Below are 27780 nucleotides of genomic sequence, written 5' to 3'. Positions count from 1 at the left end.
GAAAACTTGAACCTCAAACACTGCAGCGGATCCTGTGGACACTGGACAGCATCATGTCCAGAAGATGCTGTGCTCTACAATCTGAAGGTAAAGCCAGTTTATTTCACTGCCCAAGGACGAGCATGTGAAGACTCAGTGGTTAAAGTTCATCTTTATCATGATACACAGCAGTGTAATCCTAAACTATTGCTGTGTTCCCTTTATTTTACTGACGACTGCTTCTCAAATCTTGGAGTTCAATGCAGGATTCGCAAACCGCTTGCTCTTGAAAGATGGTGTTCGAAATACTTCGAAATACTTTTGAGTTGTATATTGTGTAGGTCTCCGGCTAACTCATGTTATCACTGTCTTACTGAAAGACTTCTGCTGATCAGCCGTGGTCGATCACTATTGCTATTACTATTGCACAACACATGCTGATCCTGGTCTTTGTCAATCCCGCTGGGACAATAATGATTAGAGAATCTGAGATTAGAGGAAAAGTTTTTGAAGCACTTGACAGACAAATGTCCCCAATCATGTTTTCTCAACTTCACTTTGAAATAAAGGTCACATATATATTTCTAAAATGGCAATGTTGAGCATATACAGTTACTTATTCTTTTTGGCATAAAATACAATTTATTGTGATCCTTTTAAATGTTCGAACAGTTAGGCTGCTCTACAGCAGAAACAAACTCTGTTGCTTTATTCTCCTGTTATCACTGTAAAGCGGCTCTGAAACACTCTGCATTGTAAGAGTGCTACACAAATAAAGGTTAAAAAACCTTTAAATTAGTTCAATACAAACTCCAGTCCACCATTACTTTAGTGCGACTTGCCCTTTAAGCCTTAAGCGTATGCTAAATCACATGACCTGCTGGAAGTGACATCATTTCCTTGGAAGGAAAGCAACTCCAAGATAAAAGTATCTGTCATAAACTTTTCTCTCATTTCCTAATTTGAAGAAGACTTATTTACCAGTGTAAAACATAATCATGTTGTGTACATTTATACTGGACATGAAAATGTTTTATAAATACAGTATCGTTATTCCCTCCTTCTTAAAACATCTACCCTGTTACACATTGCATTGTAAAAATGTCATTTAACAAAGTGGAAAATTTCCACATGTGAAATATTAGTTCAGGATTAATAGGATATACTAGCCTGAGCTTGACCAGTGTGTGTTTTATTATAGACAGAGTTTCTCAGTATCAGTACAGAATCCAGCAAACTGTAGGAATGACCCATATACAGCCAATAATATCATCAAACGTCTGATTAAAAGATCTTTGTATAAGAACCTTGTTTACATTATACCACAGGTGTGAATTTTCATATTTTACACTTTATTTCGATAGTCCACTTTAGACATTCTACTAATGCGTTGGTAACTCTCATTACAGAATAATTAGACTGTTATGATAGGGAATAAGTTGATATGTACTGTAGTTACAAAGTTACTGATAGTCAGTAGAATATCTGTTGAGGAGCATCAGAATAAAGAGTTAGCAGATATTAAGCACAGGCTACTAATACTCTACTAATACTCTACTGTACTCTACTAATACTCTACTAATACTCTACTAATACTCTACTGTACTCTACTGTACTCTACTAATACTCTACTGTACTCTACTAATACTCTACTAATACTCTACTGTACTCTACTGTACTCTACTGTACTCTACTAATACTCTACTAATACTCTACTAATACTCTACTGTACTCTACTAATACTCTACTGTACTCTACTGTACTCTACTGTACTCTACTAATACTCTACTAATACTCTACTGTACTCTTCTGTACTCTACTAATACTCTACTAATACTCTACTGTACTCTACTGTACTCTACTAATACTCTACTAATACTCTACTGTACTCTACTAATACTCTACTAATACTCTACTGTACTCTACTAATACTCTACTATACTCTACTAATACTCTACTAATACTCTACTGTACTCTACTAATACTCTACTATACTCTACTAATACTCTGCTAATACTCTACTAATACTCTACTGTACTCTACTGTACTCTACTAATACTCTACTGTACTCTACTGTACTCTACTAATACTCTACTAATGCTCTGCTAATACTCTACTAATACTCTACTGTACTCTACTGTACTCTACTAATACTCTACCAATACTCTACTGTACTCTACTGTACTCTACTGTGCTCTACTAATACTCTACTAATACTCTACTGTACTCTACTAATACTCTACTATACTCTACTAATACGCTACTAATACTCTACTAATACTCTACTGTACTCTACTGCACTCTACTAATACTCTACTGTACTCTACTAATACTCTACTATACTCTACTGTACTCTACTAACACTCTACTAATACTCTACTAATACTCTACTGTACTCTACTGTACTCTACTAATACTCTACTGTACTCTACTGTACTCTACTAATACTCTACTAATACTCTACTAATACTCTACTATACTCTACTGTACTCTACTAACACTCTACTAATACTCTACTAATACTCTACTAATACTCTACTAATACTCTACTGTACTCTACTGTACTCTACTAATACTCTACTAATACTCTACTGTACTCTACTAATACTCTACTATACTCTACTAATACTCTGCTAATACTCTACTAATACTCTGCTAATGCTCTACGGTGCTCTACTAATACTCTACTAATGCTCTAATAATACTCTACTAATGCTCTACTAATACTCTACTAATACTCTACTAAAACTCTGCTGTTCTCTTTTAATGCTCTACTAATACTCTACTAATACTCTACTAAAACTCTGCTGTTCTCTACTAATACTCTACTAATGCTCTACTAATACTCTACTAACACTCTACTAAAACTCTGCTGTTCTCTACTAATACTCTACTAATACTCTACTAATACTCTGCTAATGCTCTACGGTACTCTACTAATATTCTACTAATGCTCTACGGTTCTCTACTAATACTCTACTAATGCTCTACTAATACTCTACTAATACTCTACTAAAACTCTGCTGTTCTCTACTAATACTCTACTAATGCTCTACTAATACTCTACTAATACTCTACTAAAACTCTGCTGTTCTCTACTAATACTCTACTAATACTCTACTAATACTCTGCTAATGCTCTACGGTACTCTACTAATACTCTGCTAATGCTCTACGGTACTCTACTAATACTCTACTAATGCTCTACTAATACTCTACTAATGGTGTTTCCGATAACACCAGAGCAACAACCCCTCTCCCCAGACACGTTATCCCTCTCTCCAGCATCTCCACTTCTGTGCTTCTCAGAGAAAATGGAAAAACTGGTGTATGCTGGAACCAAACTATCCCACTCTTTTGCTGCAAGCCCCCAGATGTCAACCAAAAAACGGCAGGCCCCACAACCACCAAAGCCTGCGGGCCCAGTCCCTCCTCCTCCTCCTCCTCCTGTGAGAGCTCTTCGGCCTCTGCCACAGCGCCAGGGCTCACACCCTCCATCTGCTCGAGGTGAACCAAAAACAACTGATACCAGCTCTCAGTGATATGTGTCGGGTCCCCACTATGATAACAGTAACTTTCTTAAATGTTTACAAAACAAGCGGGAACCCAGTGTGCCTGAATATTTCTCTATTGCTGTTCAATTACATGATAGAAAATCTAAGGCCTTCAAAAGCCGTACAGGAAATCCATCTAATCTGGTGCCTATTACACGCCAAACTAAGATTGCTGTGGGGACAAAAAGTAAGACGGTTAAGTTAGCACTTTTAAACATCCGCTCACTTAAAAATAAATCACTTCTAGTCAACGATTTAATAACCACATACAACCTGGACTTTATGTTTCTAAATGAAACTTGGTTAGAAGACAGCTGCTCTTTTTAAATATGTCTATGAATGTAAGCAAATATCATTTGGGAATTACCCATCTTTCGAATATCTGGGTATTGTGTTAAAAGGTGCTCCACGTATTTTACTTATCATTATTTACAGGCCTCCAAAATACTCTCCAGCCTTTGCTGAGGACTTTACAGAACTGCTATCAACAATTTCCTCAGAGTTTGACTGTTTTGCCATTGCTGGAGATTTTAACATCCACATAGATAATGCAGAAACCAATGTGGCAAAAGAAATCAAAACTGTTTTAAAAACTTTTGATCTGACTCAGCATGTACATGGTCCCACACACAATCGTGGACACACTCTAGATTTACTTATCAGTAAGGGTCTAAACATCTCATCGATTGTTATTAAGGATGTAGCACTGTCTGATCATTTCTGTATTTTCTTTGATATATTGATCTCTCCTGCCAATGAAACTAGATCTGTGTCTGTCAAGAAGAGATGCTTAAAGGAGAACACTAGTGTGCTATTTATGAAGGCCATATCTCTAAAACCAAGCATATCTGCTGACTCTGTTGATTTTCTCCTTAATACTTTTAACTCAAAAGTTAAAAGTGTAATTGATGATATTGCTCCTGTGAAAGTCAGGAAGAGTGGTAGACAAAAAGCACCTTGGAGAAACTCAACAGCTGTGCAAAATATGAAAAGACAATGCAGAAGAGCAGAGCGCATGTGGCGGAAGACAAAACTTGTAGTCCATTATAACATCTACAAAGACAGCATCCATGCCTTCAATATGGAACTTGGCAAAGCTAGACAGACTTTCTTCTCGAATATTATAAACAGAAACTTAAACAACACACACACTCTTTTTGCTACTGTAGAGAGACTGACAAACCCCCCAAGCCAGATTCCCAGTGAAATGCTCTCAGACAGCAAGTGCAGGGAGTTTGCTTCTTTCTTCTCTGAGAAAATCAATAATATCAAAAAGGTGATCAGCACATCATTGAGCCGCACTGGGGTCAGACAGATCAGACCACAACCTGAGAAAGTAGTTACTATGTCTGTTTTCGAAGAAATCGAAGGCACAATTTTGGAAGAAACGGTACAGCACCTTAAAACATCAACCTGCGCCCTTGACACACTTCCCACATCTTTTTTCAAAAGTGTGTTAAACAGCTTAGAAGCAGATCTCCTAGAAGTGCTAAATGCCTCACTTCTCTCTGGGAGTTTTCCAAACTCCCTGAAAACTGCAGTTGTCAAGCCCCTCCTGAAAAAGAGCAATCTGGATAAGACCATCTTAAGCAACTATAGACCAATCTCAAATCTTCCTTTCATAGGCAAGATCATTGAAAAAGTTGTCTTCAATCAGCTGAACAAATTATTAAGCTTGAATGGATTCTTTGACAATTTTCAATCTGGTTTCCGATCGCATCACAGCACAGAGACAGGCAAATTATCAGTGCTGGTACTACTCGACCTCAGTGCTGCATTTGACACTGTCCATCACGACATACTTCTTGACAGGCTGGAAAACTGGGTGGGGCTTTCTGGGATAGTCCTAAAATGGTTCAGGTCATACTTAGAAGGGAGAGGTTATTATGTGAGTATAGGAGACCATAAGTCTGAGTGGACATCCATGACATGCGGAGTCCCTCAAGGCTCAATTCTTGCACCACTCCTATTCAACCTGTATATGCTCCCAATGAGCCAAATAATGAGAAAGAACCGCATCTCTTACCACAGCTATGCAGACGACACACAGCTCTACTTAGCCCTATCGCCTAACAACTACAGCCCCATTGACTCCCTGTGCCAATGCATTGATGAAGTAAACAGTTGGATGTGCCGAAACTTTCTTCAGTTAAACAAAGACAAAACTGAAGTCATTGCGTTTGGAAACAAAGATGAAGTTCTCAAGGTGAATGCATACCTTGACGCTAGGGGTCTAACAACTAAAAATCAAGTCAGGAATCTTGGTGTGTCTCTAGAGTCAGACCTTAGTTTCAGTAGTCATGTCAAAGCAATAACTAAATCAGCATACTATCATCTGAAAAATATTGCAAGAATTAGATGCTTTGTTTCCAATCAAGACTTAGAGAAACTTGTGCATGCTTTCATCACCAGCAGGGTGGATTATTGTAATGGACTCCTCACTGGCCTTCCTAAAAAGACCATAAGACAGTTGCAGCTTATACAGAACGCTGAGCAGAACCAGAACACATGAACATATCACACCAGTCCTCAGATCTTTACACTGGCTCCCAGTTACATTTAGGATTGATTTTAAAGTATTATTACTGGTATATAAATCATTCAATGGGCTAGGACCTCAATATATTGCAGATATGCTCACTGAATATAAACCTAACAGATCACTCAGATCATCAGGATCACATCAGCTAGAAATACCAAGGGTTCACTCTAAGCAAGGAGAGTCTGCTTTTAGCTATTATGCTGAACCAGCTTTCAGAGGAGATCAGATGTGCTCCTACAGTAGTCACATTCAAATCCAGACTCAAAACACATCTGTTTAGCTGTGCATTTACTGAATGAGCACTGTGCCACTGTTCGTCCGACTGTTTTTACTAAACTGTTTTAATTATTCTTATTAGTTTTGATTATTTTAATTTCTTCTATGTAAAGCACTTTGAATTGCCGGTAACACTTTATTTGAAGGGGTGTGCATAAGACTAACATGACACCTTCATAATCATGACATGACATATGTTATGAATATGAAGGAAGTTTTATGCATGTTTGTGACATCTGTAATTAAGTGTCATTCGCTCAATTATGACATTTTTAATGCAAATATGACATTGTTTGAGATGTCTTTGTTATGACACCTTGACATAAACCAATAGGCTATACATCATAACCTGCCAGTGTCTTTTACATGACAACTTGACATTACTAAGACAATACAACCTGTCATAAACATGACATAGCAGATTAATTATCAAACTTAAGAAACCACTTAGCTTTATTGGTTAACATTACATTAAACTGTCAGGTGGTTGGTTTTGACATTGGCTGTCATAAGGCCATTATAACCTTTTAATGACAAATTCAATGTGTACCACTGTAGTTGAGGTCACGAAAAATATTCATGACACAGTTATAATGCCTCATGACAGCCAATGTCAAAACCAACCACATGACAGTTTAACTTAATTTAATGTCAAGTTGTCATGACAAAGACACTGACAGGTTATGATGTTATGGTTTATGTCAAGGTGTCATAACAAAGACATCTTAAACAATGTCATATTTGCATTCAAAATGTCATTATTGAGCGAAAGACACTTAATGACAGTTGTCATAAACATGCATAAACCCTACTTCATATTCATGACATATGTCATGTCATGGTTATGAAGGTGTCATGTCAGTCTTATGTACACCCCTTCAAGTAAAGTGTTACCGAATTGCCATTGTGTATGAAATGTGCTATATAAATAAACTTACCTTGCCTAATACTCTACTAATACTCTACTAATACTCTACTATAATCTACTAATACTCTACTATACTCTACTGTACTCTACTAATGCTCTACTAATACTCTATTATACTGTACTGTGCTCTACTAATACTCTACTATACTCTACTGTACTATACTGTGCTCTAGTGCTCTACTAATGCTCTACTAATACTCTACTAATGCTCTACTAATACTCTACTAATGCTCTACTAATACTCTACTATACTCTACTGTACTCTAGTGCTCTACTAGTGCTCTACTAATACTCTACTAATGCTCTACTAATACTCTACTAATGCTCTACTAATACTCTACTATACTCTACTGTACTCTAGTGCTCTACTAGTGCTCTACTAATACTCTACTAATGCTCTACTAATACTCTACTAATGCTCTACTAATACTCTACTAATACTTTACTATACTCTACTAATACTCTACTGTACTCTACTAATGCTCTACTAATACTCTGCTATACTCTACTAATGCTCTTCTAATACTCTACTATACTCTACTGTACTCTACGAATGCTCTACTAATACTCTACTATACTCTACTGTACTCTACTAATGCTCTACTAATACTCTACTAATGCTCTACTAATACTCTACTAATGCTCTACTAATACTCTACTAATGCTCTACTAATACTCTACTATACTCTACTGTACTCTACTAATACTCTACTAATGCTCTACTAATACTCTACTAATGCTCTACTAATACTCTACTAATACTCGACTGTGCTCTACTAATACTCTACTAATGCTCTACTAATGCTCTACTAATACTCTACTAATGCTCTACTAATGCTCTACTAATGCTCTACTAATACTCGACTGTGCTCTACTAATACTCTACTAATACTCTACTAATACTCGACTGTGCTCTACTAATGCTCTACTAATGCTCTACTAATGCTCTACTAATACTCTACTAATGCTCTACTAATGCTCTACTAATACTCTACTAATGCTCTAATGAGAGTGAGTTGACATGTAGTTACTTGTAGTTAGTAGATTGTCTGAAGTGGACCATCGAAATAAAGTGTTACAAACATATGTTTGTGATCTGGGACTCTAGAATGCAGATGTGTACGTTAGAAACACAGTCTAGTGTGTCGTTCAGCTTATCAGAAATGGCAGATAGCGCTGAGACATGACAGATATACTGGCTCTGTTTGACTAAAAGCCCTTGATATGAAGCATTCAGAGCTTCACGTTAGTTAACATGTTTGTTCAGTCCCTTGTACAAGCACTTCAGCATGCATAAGATATTACGAAGATCTGTAATCCACAGCAGAAGTCAATTATTCAGTAGTGCAAGGCTTTTATATTGACCATTTATATACGTATAACTGAATGGACAGTTGAGTATCGTATCGAGGACTGTTCCTTCGTTGGCCAGAGGAGAACTGGCCCCCGACTGAGTCTGGTTTCTCACAAGGTTTTTTTCTCCATTCTGTCCCTGGTGGAGTTTGGGTTCCTCTCCACCGTTGCCTTGGCTTTTGGCTTGCTTAGTTGGGGACATTTAATATTCAATAATATTATTGATCTGCCTTACTTAAGGTGGACGTTGACGCAATTTTCTTTTAGAAACAAACTTTGTTGTATTATTTTCATGTTATCACTGTGAAGCTGCTTTGATACAATCTGTATTGTAAAAGGCGCTATATAAATATGACTATCGTGTGCATCACTGAGGAGACGCTCTGTGACAGCGAGAGCAATTAAAGGTGGACAGGCCTGAGAAAAGAACTTCACAAACTCTTAAACGGATCTGTTTTTCAGCTAAGAGGAGACTCTCCCTTCTGTCTCCTGTTCTCAGACGAGCGCGACGCCCACTGCGGCCACTCATTGTTCTCTCTGTGACGAGCAAACACTTGTCGACACACACACCTGGCTCAGACATGTCGGCGGAGAGAAGCTGAATGGAGAGATCCTCGGAAGTGGCGCTCCGGAGCGCAGTCAAAACAAGAGCAGGCCTGAGGCGAATCTGACTTCAGGACAGGTCAGACCTGCAGAACAGCTGACACACACACACACACACACACACACCTGCCCTTCATCAGGCTGACAGGAGGATCATCTCCCTCTCCGGTGGCTCTTCCTTTCACATCACCGTTCCTCCAGTCACAGCAACTCGTGATGCTTCTGAACCACAGCTCGTGTGTGTGTGTGTGTGTGTGTACAGATTGTTATTACATTGACTTAATGTCCCCACACGGATAGTCAAACCTGAGATCTCCTACATTGAGGAGCAGCCAGCGGATCCCCACGAGGGAAATAGGTTAATAAACATACTAAATTACATTTATATAGTTTTATTATATATATATATATATATATATAGTGTGTGTGTGTGTGTGTATGATGGGGAGGTTTAGGGGTAGGGTTAGAGTAAGGGGACATAATATACAGTTTGTATAGTATAAAAACCATTATGTCTATGTAGAGTCCCCACAAAGATAGTGAACCAGACGTGTGTGTGTGTGTGTATGAAATGCTGCAGGATATTTCCTCCTCATTAACACCACTCTTCCTCATGGTGTCTGAATCAGCAGGTTTTCAGTGGATGTGTTTATGCTCCTTCACACACACACACACTCTCTATGCGCTGCTGTAACCAGGTCACACACACACTCTCTCTATGCACTGCTGTAACCAGGTCACACACACTCTTCATCAGGGAATGAACTTGAAAAGTGAGCTGGCTTACAGTAAAGGCCTGATGAATGCGCTTTTAAGACGTGGAAAAGAAAACAGTGCCGTGTTTCTGTGGGCCGCACCCAGTTCAGTGAAAGACCTCCCGTGGAGCCTGTGCTCGACTCAAGCCCATAATCCCTGCGTTTGCACTTCAACTAAATTATGAGCTGACTTGCCAAACTGAACACAGCAAACTTCTCGATCTGCTTCATGTGTCGACGCCTCGGCTTATATAGTCATGCATGCGCGATCGTGTCAAGCGGCCAACTGTTCAGATATTAGACATACACCTGCGCTAAAGCAACATGTTTTTATTCCACACTAGTTTGACATGTTCATTTCATTCACCTTTGGAAACGGCAGAATAGCAAGTGTCTTTCTCTTGATTGACAGCAATAAAAGAGGAGTAAAAACAAGCCAAATGTTATATCAAATTGCATTTGTTATCCGGAGCGGAGCCAAGCCTGCCTGTCCCGCAGGGATCTGGGATAAATATACATGAGAGGTGCAGCTCCAGCTTTCCATCTAATTTGCGAGTGAAGGTGTGGAGGCGTGGGTAAGATGAGCCGCGGGTCTGTAATGGGGGCCGCCGTTCTAACAAGCTGTTTCTGAAGCAATCCCACCGGCTCCTCTTTACCTGTTACTCTCATTTGTGTTCTACATGCTTTACTCGCCCTCAAGTTGCTGTCAGTCGTCGTCCAAATCTTTGACACCCGCACATATTCTCATGCAGAAAGCCCGCGGTGTGTGTGAGTGTAAATTGGGCGAGTGTGTCACGGTTCGGGGTTTTGTCGGCACTAAAGTAAACTCGTCTACTGTCCTGTTCTGAGGTTTCAGCGGTTGGTTTCAGGAGGATCTGAGATCGTGTCACACATTAAGATGATCATTAATCTCCACATGAGTGACTTGAGTTGTTTGATGAGCTCCGATTCAAACGGTTCTCGATACAAAGGTGAGATTATGCTTTGCATAAACCGTTAAATCCGGCGATACGAGCAGACGTCCATGTAAACCTGCATGCGGTCGCTTTCTGCTCAGACTGCTACGCTATTCTAGCCATAGACATTGAGATGGAAACATTTTTATTATTGCAAAATAAAATCGCAAGGACACATTTCTCAATATTCAGGTCATTTTTTCGAAACTCTTCACTCAGTTCTCCAAACCAGCTTTAGCTTCACGGCAGTTCATTCACATTCAACATGCACTAAACACTTCATTCGTGTCTCAAATCAAGCCATTCTTCCTGAACACCAGCAAAGATTTCACTCAACAAACACACTTTATCACTCATACAAAACAGGAGCATTATACAATATTGTCTTCTGTCAGATTTCTTTAAACACAAGATTGACAGTTTATGATCCATGATCCATGTTTACAGTACAAAAAGGCGTTCAGCTACATCTAATTTGGTAGCAGTTGATTCTTTAGATTCAGAACATATTTAAATTTGATGTTACTATAGAAATGTCTTTTTAGTTTTGTACTATATTTGGTTTTGAAGTGAAGTTTAACAGTCTGTAAATGTGTAGATTGTCCTGTGGGTTCATAGAGTTTGAGTTTGAGTGTGAAATGAATGCATGTCGTTTTAAAGATGTCGTCATTGGTGTATTTATTTATAATGATCCTCGGTTTCTCCCACACAGATGCTGAACTGGTCCCAGTGCTTGTGCAGAACTGTAATCTCTCAGGTATAACATGCAAACGAGGAGCAGAACGCCAGCGCTGGCGCAGAGTAAGCCTCAGTTACGCATGAATGTCAAGCAGCAGAACGCCAGCGCAGGTTTAGATATACATGAGGCTACAAACAAACTCATTGTTTCATGGCAACAGTGTTTCCCATGTCTCCAGTCGAGTGCACATGCATGTGCTGGTGTTTGTTCGTCTGAATGGACAGGACAAACAGAAAGATACAGAGGCACGCATATACAGACACAGTCACATTTATTTACACACAGACATAAAACACACATTTGTCAGCGCGAGGTTTGCTAGCATGAGAAAGTAAATGAGAGGGGAAGGGCGTTTGTTGAATGGGTGGGCATGTTCACACACAACACTAGTGCTCGGAGATCTTCTGTTACTCGACACGTCTGAACACTGGCAGATCTTCATCTTCATGACAGCCGAACACTAACACACTGCGTTAGTCACACAACTACAGTGCGGACCAGCAACTTCAGACTCATTACTGTCAGATTCACCAAACCTTCATAGAATATTAGAAGGAATATCTGAACATGCTAAATCAAAAGAAAGAACAAACGAACAAAAACATTTTATTCTAGCTTCATGCTTTCTTTTTTATCAACACTTGAATGTGGGAAAACAAACAACATTTCGCATATAAAGCTGGGAAAATAGTGTTTCGAACCCAGAACGATGATGAAACACAGATGGAGTCGATCGAGTCCATCAACACCTCAAAGCTTCACAGTCCTGAACTCAACCTGGGAACTTTAGGCCGTTTGATTAATATGCTGATCAATGTTGGTGATTGTGTTATTTTACATGTGCGTCAGCAATGCTTCTATCACTCGTTTCTGCTTCTTCTTCATCCTCTTCTGCTGCGTTTACCTCCACTTTCAGACACACACGTGTGGACTTCCCGAGCTCCTCCTCCTCGCCGATACGCCGAAGTGTGTTCACCTACAGAACCGCTCTCAGGACTGTGAGCGAGTGAACGAGTCTACATGAACACTTCAGATCCATAGACCACAATGCAACACGGCTGTGACGTCCAGTGGTTCCTCTGAAACACACTGGAGGGTTTCCGCCAGTAGAGGCGCTACTTACACTACACCCTTACACGACTACGCAACTCACACGACTCTCCTCATATTAATGCATAACGATGCATTTAAAAGTTAATGTCCAAACGGATCTTTATAAAAGTCCACATTGTTATTGCAGATGAAATATAACATGGATAACATTAAATAATAAAAACGGACCAATAGGGTCCTCCTCACACTATCGGTGCTTGAGCCCTAAACGTGTTTTTTTTTTAATCAGTTTAAACTTGGATTATTTACTCAAACCTTCATCTAAACCTCTCACCGCCGGTCGCGCAGATCCGCCATGTTTGTAGTTTTTTAACACTTTATACTATAGAGAGCAAGGATCCACACTTCGGGAATAGTAGACGATCCTGGCTCTTCAACACACACTATACTTTGACACACTTATTCTAATGGATGGTGTGGACATTGAGACGCAGCCCTGGTTTAGCAGATCTTCTTCTTCTCCTGTGTTTTGATCAGGAGATTCAGTAATCTCTCAGTAGATGAGCAATAGCGCCCCCTACCGTATAACAGAGAAAACACGGAGCGACGGGAAATTGTGTCAATGGCGGGGAATGAGTTCATGTTTAATTAACTTAAAGGTGATTGGTGGATGTTTAATAGTTTGGCCATCTTCAGATGATTTCCAAGAAACCTGCAAATACAGAGTTGCTATCGAAACATTGTGTGTGTTTGAGCGTTCTGACAGCAGTGACTCGACCTTCACTGATTTTGTTTTTATTTTATTAATTCAAAGAATTCATAGAATCGGATAAAAAGCGTGATGCGTGGCATGCCGTCCCTGCCGCACTCATTCAGCGGATGAGATCTCACATTGTGTTCACTAGACCGTGAAGTTTCGAAGCCCACACCTTAACCCAACACACAAAAAACAACATCCTACATCTTTGCAAATGTCATCAGCCTGAGACTTCAGCTTCAACAAAGTGTGATGAATGTAGTGTTTTTGTAGTCGTGAACGGCACATGTTGAGTCAGGCTGTGATGCGCCGAGGATCTGTCCGTCACGTGTTTACTACTGAATTAATATGAAAGATATCTGACAGGTAATGAGGCATGGCTGCTTTCAGGACCAGCGCTTGTCAACAGCTATTGTAAGTGACAAGTATTTAAAACATGAGTCTTCTGCCAGTGATCATTGCTTAATTTCATAAACTGTAAATGGCTACAAATTACAGCGGGGAAAAAACTGCCAAAACGCCATTTTTGACAGGTTGAACAAACAACACGGTAGAAACCTGTAGACCTCGGAAATATGTCGAACGTTTGTCCGTCTACACAACATAAGCTCCAATTATCTTACAGACATAGCAGTGAAAATAATGCCGACTATACAGTATATCTCCAGTTTACTTCTAATCGTCGTTATAAAACTTCAGAATAAAGGAGTTATTACACTGTGTTTACGTTAGTTCACTTTGTGAAAAAGAATTAGACTTTCACACACCACATGACATTGGCTGATAATCTGATTTAAAAAACAACAGCATCGAATAATAATTATGAATAACGCTGTGTAAATAAATTGGATTTCATAGATGGATTCATGAAAACTCATGAATATGCTTCCCTGCTATACTATAGTAGGCAAAAAACAAACGTGGAGAGATCAGTATGTCTGAATTCACAGCATTCATAAAACATTAAGTGAACTGAGATTCTGAAGTGCACATACGAAGGACACTTTATTTATATTTAACTCATTCTACACTATCCCATGAGGCCGCTGGTAGGTCACGTGACTATGACATCACGACAGATTATACACACATTCGTAGTATATAGAACATACCGTTTTAAGTACTTACTGCTCCTGATCAGACAGTATGCCAAGTGTTTTCTGGGTTAAGGGTATTTTTGATCAGATTTGACCTGGCTATTTTATTAGGAGGCCATTTGTCCTCATGCAAGAACACAAAATTCAATCTTTGGCATGGAGGCCTGAATGTCAGTTTTTCTGTTTCTGATTAGATCTGGTTTGATGTGGGCCTGATCACTGTTCTCATTACAGTCATGTATAGCTGTCTCCCACATGTCTCCATGCTATAAACCGACGCAGAAACACTGGAGCGAATGAAAAGCTCCACTAAACTGAGTCCTCTGGTCCTGAAGCACGTCTGGTTCTGGAAAACCCTTGTTTTCCTCTCAGGCTGAAGTGAATGAGACCGATGGTATTTAAGATAGGCGGGAGGAATGATGTGTGGCAGCTTTATGGAGATGAAGACACATATACTGAGTTTGTGTGGAGATAACAGTAGCGCTTCCATCAGGAGCACAGAAGACTGGTATGATAAAGTGTGTTTGCATAACGCTTGTGAACCGTACATCAATTTTGCAAATGCATGCTGTGATATTTCATGCTTACAATTTCCCATATTACGGTTGCCAGGTCAGTTATACATCTTTTATCCCCTTTAAACAATTCAGAATGCAGCAAAATTCTATCTTGAACTCATTCATTTTGACACTTCTACTTCTATTTTTGTCATTCAAAAATAATTGCAACTGCAATTGAATCCTAGACACACCCAAAGGCACGCCCACGGACACGCCCATATACACACCCTCAGACATGCCCACGGACACGCCCACATAACCACCCTCAGACATGCCCACATACACACCCACGGACACGCCCACATACACACCCTCAGACATGCCCACATACACACCCACGGACACACCCACATACACACCCTCAGACACACCCACAGACACACCCACACACACCCTCAGACACACCCACAGACACACCCACACACACCCTCAGACACACCCACAGACACACCCACACACACCCTCAGACACACCCACAGACACACCCACACACACCCTCAGACACACCCACATACACACCTTCAGACACACCCACAGACACACCCACACACACCCTCAGACACACCCACAGACACACCCACACACACCCTCAGACACACCCACATACACACCCTCAGACACACCCACATACACACCCACAGACATGCCCACATACACACCCTCAGACACACCCACATACACACCCACAGACACACCCACATACACACCCACATACACACCCACGGACACGCCCATATACACACCCTCAGACATGCCCACGGACACGCCCACATAACCACCCTCAGACATGCCCACATACACACCCACGGACACGCCCACATACACACCCTCAGACATGCCCACATACACACCCACGGACACGCCCACATACACATACACACCCACAGACATGCCCACATTCACACCCACAGACACACCCACATACACACCCTCAGACACACCCACAGACACACCCACACACACCCTCAGACACACCCACAGACACACCCACACACACCCTCAGACACACCCACATACACACCCTCAGACACACCCACATACACACCCACAGACACACCCACATACACACCCACATACACACCCACGGACACGCCCACATACACACCCACAGACACACCCGCATACACACCCACATACACACCCACAGACACACCCACATACACACCCTCAGACACACCCAAAGACACACCCACACACACCCACATACACACCCACATACACACCCACGGACACGCCCACATACACACCCACAGACACACCCGCATACACACCCACATACACACCCACAGACATGCCCACATACACACCCTCAGACACACCCACATTCACACCCTCAGACACACCCACATACACACCCTCAGACACACCCACATACACACCCACATACACACCCTCAGACACACCCACAGACATGCCCACTTACACACCCTCAGACACACCCACACCAACAGACACGCCCACATACACACCCTCAGACACACCCACACCAACAGACACGCCCACATACACACCCACAGACACACCCAAAGACACACCCAAAGACACGCCCTCAGACACACCCACATACACACCCACAGACACACCCACATACACACCCACATACACACCCTCAGACACACCCACATACACACCCACAGACACACCCACATACACACCCACATACACACCCACAGACACACCCAAAGACACACCCAAAGACACGCCCTCAGACACACCCACATACACACCCACAGACACACCCACATACACACCCACATACACACCCACATACACACCCACAGACACACCCACAGACACACCCACATACACACCCACATACACACCCACAGACACACCCAAAGACACGCCCTCAGACACACCCACATACACACCCACAGACACACCCACATACACACCCTCAGACACACCCACATACACACCCACAGACACACCCACAGACACACCCACATACACACCCTCAGACACACCCACATACACACCCACATACACACCCACATACACACCCACAGACACACCCACAGACACGCCCTCAGACACACCCACATACACACCCACATACACACCCACAGACACACCCACAGACACGCCCTCAGACACACCCACATACACACCCACATATACACCCACAGACACACCCACAGACACACCCACAGACACACCCACAGACACACCCACAGACACGCCTTCAGACACACCCACATACACACCCACAGACACACCCACAGACACACCTTCAGACACACCCACATACACACCCACAGACACACCCACAGACACACCCACAGACACGCCTTCAGACACACCCACATATACACCCACAGACACACCCACAGACACACCCACATACACACCCACATACACACCCACAGACACACCCACAGACACGCCTTCAGACACACCCACATATACACCCACAGACACACCCACAGACACACCCACATACACACCCACATACACACCCACAGACACACCCACATACACACCCACAGACACACCCACATACACACCCACAGACACACCCACATACACACCCACATACACACCCACAGACACACCTTCAGACACACCCACATACACACCCACAGACACACCCCACACTCACATGAGCACATATATCTTAATCCCAGGTGTGAACGGGACACCATTAATAATTAAACCATCGAGACCCCTCACTATCGCATCTTTAGATTGTAAAGACATGATGGTGTTCGGATCGTACGGATCGTTCAGCTGTTAGTTCTGATCTCCGTTTGCACTCAAATGTGTCTCTCCTTGCATGTGAAAACCATCTTGCTTTCCTTGACAAACCTGTCATGGCTTGCAGTGCCGAGATGCTAAGAGTAACCGGTGAAACCTCAAACAGAAGCGAAGAACCACAGATATGAGTCACGTTCAGTTTACAGAAACGGTTCTGTCACTCACACACAAACCTGCTGAACCTGCTGTAAACCCCAGCGCCATTTACTCCAGGATACTCCAGGTCAACTATACTTTATGTAGGAAGTATACTTATATCAATGTACTAGTAGTATATTTGTAGTACTATCTAAATTGGCCCACTTTTTAGTGTATAAAAGTATACTTTAAGTGTACGTATTAAACTTTGAGTACACAACTAGTTTACAACTAAGTTTTTCATTTGTACTGCCACTATACTACAAGTGAACTTATAGGTATACTGATAGTTTAGTCAAATACTTGTAGCACATTTATTAGTTTATGAAAGTACACTTTGAAGTATACTCTCAGTAAACAACAAGTTTAGTAGTTTATACTGCAAGTATACTTATAAGTTTTCTTTAAGTAAAATTAACATCATACTTATAGTTTACTATTTTTTTTGTTGTTGCTTTTTTACGAATACTTTTATATGTTCCTATTTAGGTATTATTTTTTATACTTGAAATATACTTTTAACTGTAACTCTTTCCCCGCAAGCATTTTTTGTTTTCAAAGTTGCCAACACATTTGATCATTTAATTTACCTTTATGAATTTTGTTTCATCAAAGCTTGAATATGGGTACGTTTCATAAAAAAAAGCAACATTTTGAACAAAAAGCTGAGAAAATGGCATTGTTTTCCAAAGACCACAACATGTGCGTCAGCGATACTTCTATCGCTTATTCCTGCTTTTTCTTCTCCTGTGTTTTGATCTGCAGATTCTGTCCTCTTTCAGAAGATGTGTAGCAGCGCTCCAGCAGGTTTATTAGGCTGCTGTCACTTTAAGAACAAATATGCAGATTTAACACACTGACAACCATTCCATTACCTTCCCAGCTGTTTATGTTCAAATGTAAAGACGTAACTGACTGCGTTTGAGTGAAAACTCACCCAGACGGGGATTCTGACATATTTTTGTGTGTATTTGTCCATTTAAGCGCAGGCCTGAAGCCTAAAGAAGCCTATAGGAGTCTGGGGAACATATCTGGAGACTCACAGACTGATGTAAATGTTATGAAGGTTGACAGCACACCGCTCGAAAGGAAAAGCACTGTGTTTTCATAATCGTTGGAAGCCAAAATAAAAAACGAAAGAAAAATAATATTAATCACACAGCCCTGGGGATTAAATCATCTTTGAAAGCAAGACGGCAAAATAATACAACAGACCTTCTAGTTAGCGGATCAATGTGTGTATTTGCTTAGATCATGAAAGGGTCCGCCAGAAGATTTTAAAATCCAGACATGTTCAACAGAACGTGAGATTCTCAAAGCTTTATTCCTTCATCTGAGAAAACAGTGGCTGATATTTCACCACACACACACACTCACTCACACACACACACACACACACACACACACACACACACACACACACACACACACACACACACACACACACACACACACACACACACACACACACACACACACACACACACACACACACACACACTCACACACTCACACACTCACACACACTCACACACACACACACACACATTCACACACACACACACACACACACACACACACACACACACACACACACACACACACACACACACACACACACACACACACACACACACACACACACACACACACACACACACACTCACACACACACACACACACACACACACACAAACTAACCGTTTACCAGGGAATCGTGTGCTTCACAAGAGTGGAAAATCAAAGCTCAACGGCACTGGAGTATGGAAGACCAACCCTGCAGAAATGAAATATAGATATATATCATCATATAACCCAGCCCTAAAAACACAGAGGCATTATAGACGTAACAACTCTCTGTAAAGCTGCTGGTTCTGTACGCTGGAAATGATGTGTATTGTGAAGCGCTAATAAATCTGACGCTTGGTTGAACTTTAAGATTGTCGAAAACATCAGTGGATATTCTGGTTGTTTCAATATATGTTGTAGAAACTTGTAGAAAGTTATCCGGATGCCTGTCAGCTGTTTCCATCAGAGTTTATTTAAGAACTCATTTGTTCTCCTATTTATTTATCTATCTAAACTGGCTTTGCAAGGACAACTGGTTTGCCTAACATTATCCAGACATCTCTCTTTGTAGAACAAAGGCTCATCATTATGGATGTTTTTTAATAAATGGAGAGAGTTCCACAGAATATAAGATGGTAAAAATATTTAATTGACGAGTTGTCAATATAATATATGATCTAGGGTATGATTTTACCCCCAAATTCAACATATCTGACACAAAACGGTAACTGCGAATCCACGTTCGCCGCCTGGATTAGTTGTTTCTGTGAATCGCAGATCCATTCGCTTCTCTGTTCTGTGGCTTCAGCCGTCTGTGAAAATACACCTCCGACTTCTTGATGAATCTACAGTCGATCGCAAAGCTCTTTCACGGTTTATATGTGTTCTGTGTGTGAACGGCAAGCACTGCCACTCAGTGGGTGTGGCCACAGTGACTCCGCCTCCTGTGATGTCACACGCACACCAGCCAATCAATTCCCCACAGACACAATCAAGCCCCGCCCCCACATTTGTTCTTGTTCTCGGAACATTTCACTCGGATAAACGACACATTAGAGGAGAAAAGACCAGCTTAACATCAGTTTCATGATGACTTTTTCAATATAACAAGTTCAATTGATCATTGTATTCCACATATAGAAACTGTAAAGCCCAATACTGCATATTTTCGGTCTACAGCTGTTTTCAATAATTGTGCATCTCTTTGAACATGTCAGATGTGCCTGAAATGATATTTGTCTCAGCTGTCACTACAGTAATGGTCTGAGTGTTTCATGCGTTCATAAACGCTTCCTATTTAAAACGAGCCATAAAACGGTCCTGATTGAATAATTAGAGGAATCGTCTAATCCCGGGGACTAAGCCGGTTTTACACCTCCAGGTTACACACAATGGATCTGCTACTTTGTCTAATTGACATTCAGGCATTAGTTAAATGAGTGTTTGCGGAGGTGGATTGAACACAGTAGGTGTTAAGCCTTCCTCAGTTTCAGACTCGACACCGGTGCGCGGTTAGCATGTGATTACAGCGAATAAACAAGCCTGAAAACAGATGAAGTGTAATCATTCAAGAGTCAGCCACTGGAAGACATGTGGATCGATCACTAATCTGAATACTGGAGGTGATTTCAATGGCTGATAGAGGCTTTAGTTAGAGTAACTTCTCGAGGATATCAGGGCCTTGAATCACATTCAGTCTGTTGTGTTACGTGTTCCCTTACCCGGTGTCGCTCATAACAAGGCTTCCTCAACACAAGTCTTTACATATTTCTGAGCCTGATTTATGACACAACCATCCGAAACAAGCTTCTCTCATTCTTAGTACATATCTGATGAAAACAATTATGATCAGATGGCAACTTATGTAACTCATCAACATAATTGAACCCTCATGTTGTGTTCGAACCCGAGTTAATGTTATTGCATTGGACTAAAATATACTGACTTTACTCACCCAGTGTCTTACAACTTCCCTAAATATTTTGAATATTTTGTGTTTTTTCCCCCACATTGTAACACTTGTGATGTTCCCGGCCTACAAAAATTGCGTATAAATCTCTGATTATGCTACATCATCACTAAATATAAGATTCAGCGTGTTTTCATTCAATTAGGAACGTTTTTCATATTTCTTTTTGGAACTGATGGATCGTAGGCCTTATTTATCCGAGCTTACATACCTCACGTTTTTGAGTGAAAAAAGCGTTATTTGTGGATAATTTGGTCAATTTTTACATAAAATATGGAAATAAATTGCAGTGTTTATTACACTAGTGTGCTTGTTTAACCAGGAAATTTGTCTTGAAATGCTTTCATTTTGTACAAAATAGCACAGTCACACTTATGATGTTCACGGTCAAAAATGACCGGCCTACAAAAAATACCTTATAAATATCTTGTTATGCTATTTTATAAACAAACATAGGATGCAATATTTTTGTCAACTTGTTTTCTTTAAATTAGGACAGGTTTCGTATTTATTTTTGAAACTGATTGATCGTTGGCCTATAATTTTGTACAAAATAAAACCATTTCAAAACAAATTTCCTGGTTAGAAATGAAAGCACACTAGTGGGATCAACACTGCATTTTTTGCATAAATATTTTATGTAAAATTGACAAAATTATCCACAAATAACTTTTTTTTTCACTCAAAAACTGAGATATAAGGCCTACGATCGATCCGTTCCCAAATTGAATACAAAACCGGCCCTAATTGAAAGAAAACAAGATGACAAAAAGATTAAATGGAATATCTGGTGATGATGTAGCATAACGAGAGATTTATAAGTCAGATTAATATATTTTTGTACAATCAAGTTGATTTACTGAGCTTCAGTCTTCAGCTGAAATAGAGGGAATTTGTACAGCGTACTTGCAGCATTTGTTACTTTATTGTATTGCATATGTTTATTTTTCCTTCATGTGCAAAAGATTAATTCTCTATATTAACTTTTAAAAAAAAATTTTAATTACACTACAATTGTGTTTGAATGCAACTAATGTTAAGCACTAACAATAAGAGGGTTTCAGTGAGAGAAGGGAATAAATATCACATAACCCTTTTAAATGATTACAATGATACACACCGTACACACACACACACACACACACACACACACACACACACACACACACACACACACACACACACACACACACACACACACACACACACACACACACACACACACACACTTGTTGTGTTTTCATGTTTTATGGGGACTTTCCATAGACATAATGATTTTTATACTGTACAGACTGTATATTCTATTCCCTTACACTAACCCTATCCCTAAACCTACCCATCACAGGAAACATTCTGCATTTTTACATTTTCAAACAACATCACTTAGTATGATTTATAAGCTGATCTCCTCATGGGGACCAAAAAATGTCCCCACACGAACAAGGATTTCGGATATTGCCATCCTTGTGGGGACATTTTGTCCCCATAACGTAGGGTTTACCAGGCCACACTTACACACACACACACACACACACACACACACACACACACACACACACACACACACACACACACACACACACACACACACACACACACACACACACACACACACACACACTGCTGCTGTGAAACATTAATGTTACTAGAGCAGTTTACAGACACATTTACACTCTCCTCTACATTTACTACTGAATATTCAAATATAGAATAAAGTGTTGCATATACTTGTGTAGATGTTCTGTTGTACACAGTTATCCACTGGAATATGCGATAGACTCACTAAACTCTCAGTTGTGCTTTTCTCCGTTTCTTTCGCTCGTCTGGATCTCATTACAGGGCAAACGTCTGTGCCGGAAGAACAAAACTGCCTTGTTGTACCCTGAAATCTCTAATATTAATTCTAATGACCATGCGTGTGTGTACATGTACTATCATTGTATAAAAACATGACCAACTTCTTCTTCTACTATTGAGCTGAACCACTGAAGCCATACATGAGTGAGAACACAACAGAAAACACTCACAACAAACCACAACTTGAGTTATGAAATAAACTGCATTTGGTCAGTAACCCCCCTTAACCCCTAGTCCTGTTCATCATCTTCATCATCTTCATCATCTTCATCACCTGAGGATCATATACGAGTCGCTCGACATCAGCTCCTTCAGTCTGAACTCGATGAACTGCGTAAATCTGCTGATGTTATGACTGACCAATCAAGTTTTAGTGACTATTATTAATAATAGTAACTACAGTTAGTAGTAACAGACAACAGGTACAAGAAAAGCTACATGTTACAAAGGTCAGTAATCATAATCCATTAGTTAACGTGTTAGTGAACATATTATATTTTTAACACATTTATTATCTTTGCTCATGTTAGTTCAATCGAAATGTTCATTGTTTGTTCATGCATTTACTAATGTTAACAGATACAACTTTTGATGTTAATAATATATTTGCTAATGCTAAGAAACAGTTTTTTTTACTGTATTATTGATGTTATATTTCTGAAGCGGTGTAAAGAAAGTCATATTTTAATTACACTTCATTGTAAGGTTACAGTAATTATATGCTGAAGTAACATTAATTAAATACATGTACTTACAGGGTCAGTTACTCTAAAACAGTGATTCATTACTAACTACTAACTATCATCAACAGTGTATTTAAATTAATGTACTAATTACTCTATCTAAAAAGTTTTGGATTATTTATTACTAATTACTTTCTCAATCCCACATCAGCCTTGAGTTGAACAACACAACGAAATGCTCTTTTAATTCTTGCAAATAAATAATACACAACTGCATAAATTATTCTTGACCTGACTGAAGTATTGAAAGGGAGAAAGTTACATTAAAAACATACATTTCAACAATGTTAATGTTAAATCCACTATTGTCTTATATAGAATTGTAATAAAAAATTAAATATCCGCATTAAATTTAAATTCAAATAGAAATCAGAAGTAACTGTAACTAAATCACAAAAAAATGAAGAGTAGTGCCTTACTTTGCTTTGTCAAAGGGAAACGTAATGAAATGACATGAATTAGATAACTCAGTGATGAATTATAGTGTATTAGTTGCATGTCGTGTAACGGGTAACAATGACACTGTAAAATAAAGTATACCAGTTTTTTAAATAAATATTGTGTTAACATACAAAAGCAGATTGTTGATAGTGTAAGATAAAGAGTTTTGCATTAACATGGAAATGTAACATTGGGCTAAAAACTGAAGACCTGAGGAGAAGAAGAAGATGATGATGATGATGTTGAAGATGAATATGATAATGATGATGATGATGATGACGATGAAGGACTAGATGGGAAAATACCAGTGACTGACAGAACAACCCTTCCAGCTCTCCTCTACAATACTTCTACAGTTCCCTCAGATGAACTCAATAATAGTTCTGAGAAGAGAAGTGCTGAGATGTGTTGTCCTGTACGGGAGGGAACGTGAAGCCGTCTGATCGGTCTGTGTTCACATGCTCCTGACTGAAGGTAACGGGTTCCTGTCGGCCCCGCAGTTCCTCGAAGCTCTCGCCGTTCTGCGATTATAATAAGACTCTAAATCCCCGAGTGGATCTGACCTCTGACCTCTGCTTGAGCGCTGTATGGGGAGAGTTATAAACGGGCCTGGATTAGCTGTGTTCGGGGGGCATAGAGCTGGAAAACCAATCGCATCTGGCCCAAACACACTGCTCTATTGCTCACGTTTTATTTTACAGTCCGGCATACACACACTCTGCACTTATTAACCCAACCTTAACATGTAGAAAGTGTTCAGTTCACTTACTTTGAAAATTGAGGAAACCCCTTGCTTTAAAATTATTATGTAAATAAACTTGATGCTTAATTGAAAGTTATGTGAACTTGACGATTCCACATTACTTAATTTTTTTTTTATTAAGCATGTTGTTTATTTACTTCATAATTTTATTTCCTCCATTTTTGTTAAGTCAGCTGATCACTTTCTACAGTACAAGACCGCTGTAAGTGCAGATGCTGTAATATAAAGGGCAACCAAACTATCTGTGGTATTTTCTTGTTATTGTGTGGTTTGTTATACAAAGCTTGCTTTGCGTGAACGATGCGATGCACACACACTGATCCCGCTCTCATGCATTTATTCATGATTCAGGCGCTTTATGAACATGACCTGGCAGGAGTTTCTGAGGAAGGAAGACGCTGTCGCCCCCTGTTGGCCATCACATTCACCGGCACCACAACTGCAGAAACCAGACGCCAGAGTAAAGCGCTGATGCTATTAACAGCAGTTTTCCTAACATACATATAAAACTGAATATTTCCAAAACTATAATAGCAGAGCATGATGATGGAGCAGTTTCAGGCCGTCTCTCTCTCTCTCTCTGAGGTAAACATGCAGATGTGAGGCTCAGATGTTGATTTACAGATGTTGATTTACAGGCCCCGGGGTCGAGGTCGATGCATTAGGGCCCAAACACACCCGCGTTACAGAGGAGACGCGTCGGCCCTCGTAACACACACACTCCATCTCAGCGCTGACCTCTGGCTCCCGACACACACACACTTCATATTCTACATATGCAGGTCAAATATATCAGCATTCGTACGGACATACGTCTGGATGTTTTCTCAGGGTGATCCTGATATCATAATGAGTCTCATTAAGAGCAAAAACACATTAAATATAGCATTGTGACAGGCTTTTATTATTACACTCTCAGAGAAACGCTTCAGTGTTCTTGACCCAACTCTAAAGAGCTCTTTATGCCTAAAAGGTTCTCTAAATAGCTTACATTTACTTTCATGTTTCGTTTTTTTCATAGAGATAACATAAATATTAATTAAAACTAAACACTAACCCCTTAAGGTTCTATTTAGTACATTTTCTTCTACGAATGTACTTTTATTAAAATTGTTAAAAACACGGTCTCACTGATTATTCATTTGAAATCATATTTAATATGTGTCTGCCAAACCGTGTGTATAACCAGGTAAAGATGCGCCAGAAACATCACGATCGTGTCCAGATCAACGAGTCTCTGAAACTATTTGTGTCATTTTTACTTCGTTGTACCGAAGTTTCTCAAGTATCTGTAGCCTACTTTATCAGAGTATTTTTATTTTGGGAAACTTTTACTTTTACTTCATTACATCCCAAAGCATAAAATTGTCCTTTTTGCTCCACTACTCTTCACAAGTGTTTTAGAACTGAGGAAATCGCCACGTGGTCCGAGAACGAGCTGATCTCTTCAGTGATCCTGCAATCGCTTAACTCCTGAGTCCCTAACCCGATCTATTCTCGGTTCTGATCCGGTCAGATCGGGTCTCCAGCTCACGATTCACTGCCTTCACGAGGAAAAGACTCACCTCGACGCAAGAGCGGATATCCTCGGAGCGACTAATGCCGAGCTTTAGGATTTATTATTGTAAATGAAAATCATATTTAGGTCAGTTGTTTGGGAACTTAATCTGCTTTAAAAGTGCGAGCTGGTTAAGCCATTTGATATGTTTGAATTAGGACCTGTGTATCACCCTGTGAACGAGGTCGAAAACTAAACATAACGCTAAAATAGTGCAAATTAATGTCGCAGCAGTTTCAAATGATGCAAAACTAGCATTCTTATCTTTTCTGATCGTATCACATTTTACCCCATGTATGTTATAGCTATTTTGTCAAACACATTTACAAACATTTTGTTTTTCCTAATTTTTATACAATAGCCTATATGGTGTATTTTGTTATTGAATTATCTCTATTATCAGTAGTATTTATCAAGTTATGGTAATAAAATAAACGTTTTCTTGCTTGCAGATCAATACATATTAAGTGTCTGCATAATTTTACTTATAATGCTGGTTATTTGACAATTCATAATAATTCATAATGATGTCAGATCTGTTTCAGCTCTGTGTGTCTAGCCTGTAGGAGATGGAGTATATAGAATTATACATAAATAAACATTCATTAATCAGTACTTTTTTCTTTTAATACTTAAGTACATTAAAAATAAAGTACTTAATAGTTTTATTCAATTCTACTCATGTAGCCTAGTAGAAAAAGTAAGATTTAAAAGTAGCCTAACGTTGCCATAATTTTTGCAGAATGATACAATGAAATGTTCTCTTAATATTTGCATAACCATCAAAAATGTTTTTAAAAACTGGACGTTTTGAACATCCAGAAATAACATTTT

At 39.9% G+C, this 27780-nt stretch overlaps 1 long non-coding RNA gene across 1 annotated transcript; it reads left to right on the top strand.

The window, feature by feature from the left end:
• Window positions 1–26316, top strand: LOC130079514 (uncharacterized). Its single transcript, XR_008806471.1, has 3 exons — window positions 1–87; window positions 9094–9313; window positions 25740–26316. It is a non-coding gene; the product is annotated as an uncharacterized LOC130079514 (long non-coding RNA).
• Window positions 26317–27780: the final 1464 nt, after the last annotated feature.

Source organism: Rhinichthys klamathensis, unplaced genomic scaffold (assembly GCF_029890125.1).
Source record: "Rhinichthys klamathensis goyatoka isolate OS25496 unplaced genomic scaffold, OSU_Roscu_1.1 h1tg001095l_1, whole genome shotgun sequence".
Classification (NCBI taxonomy): Eukaryota; Metazoa; Chordata; class Actinopteri; order Cypriniformes; family Leuciscidae; genus Rhinichthys; species Rhinichthys klamathensis.
The sequence above is the reverse complement of the archived record's forward strand: the minus strand, read 5'-3'. Positions and strand labels throughout refer to the sequence as shown.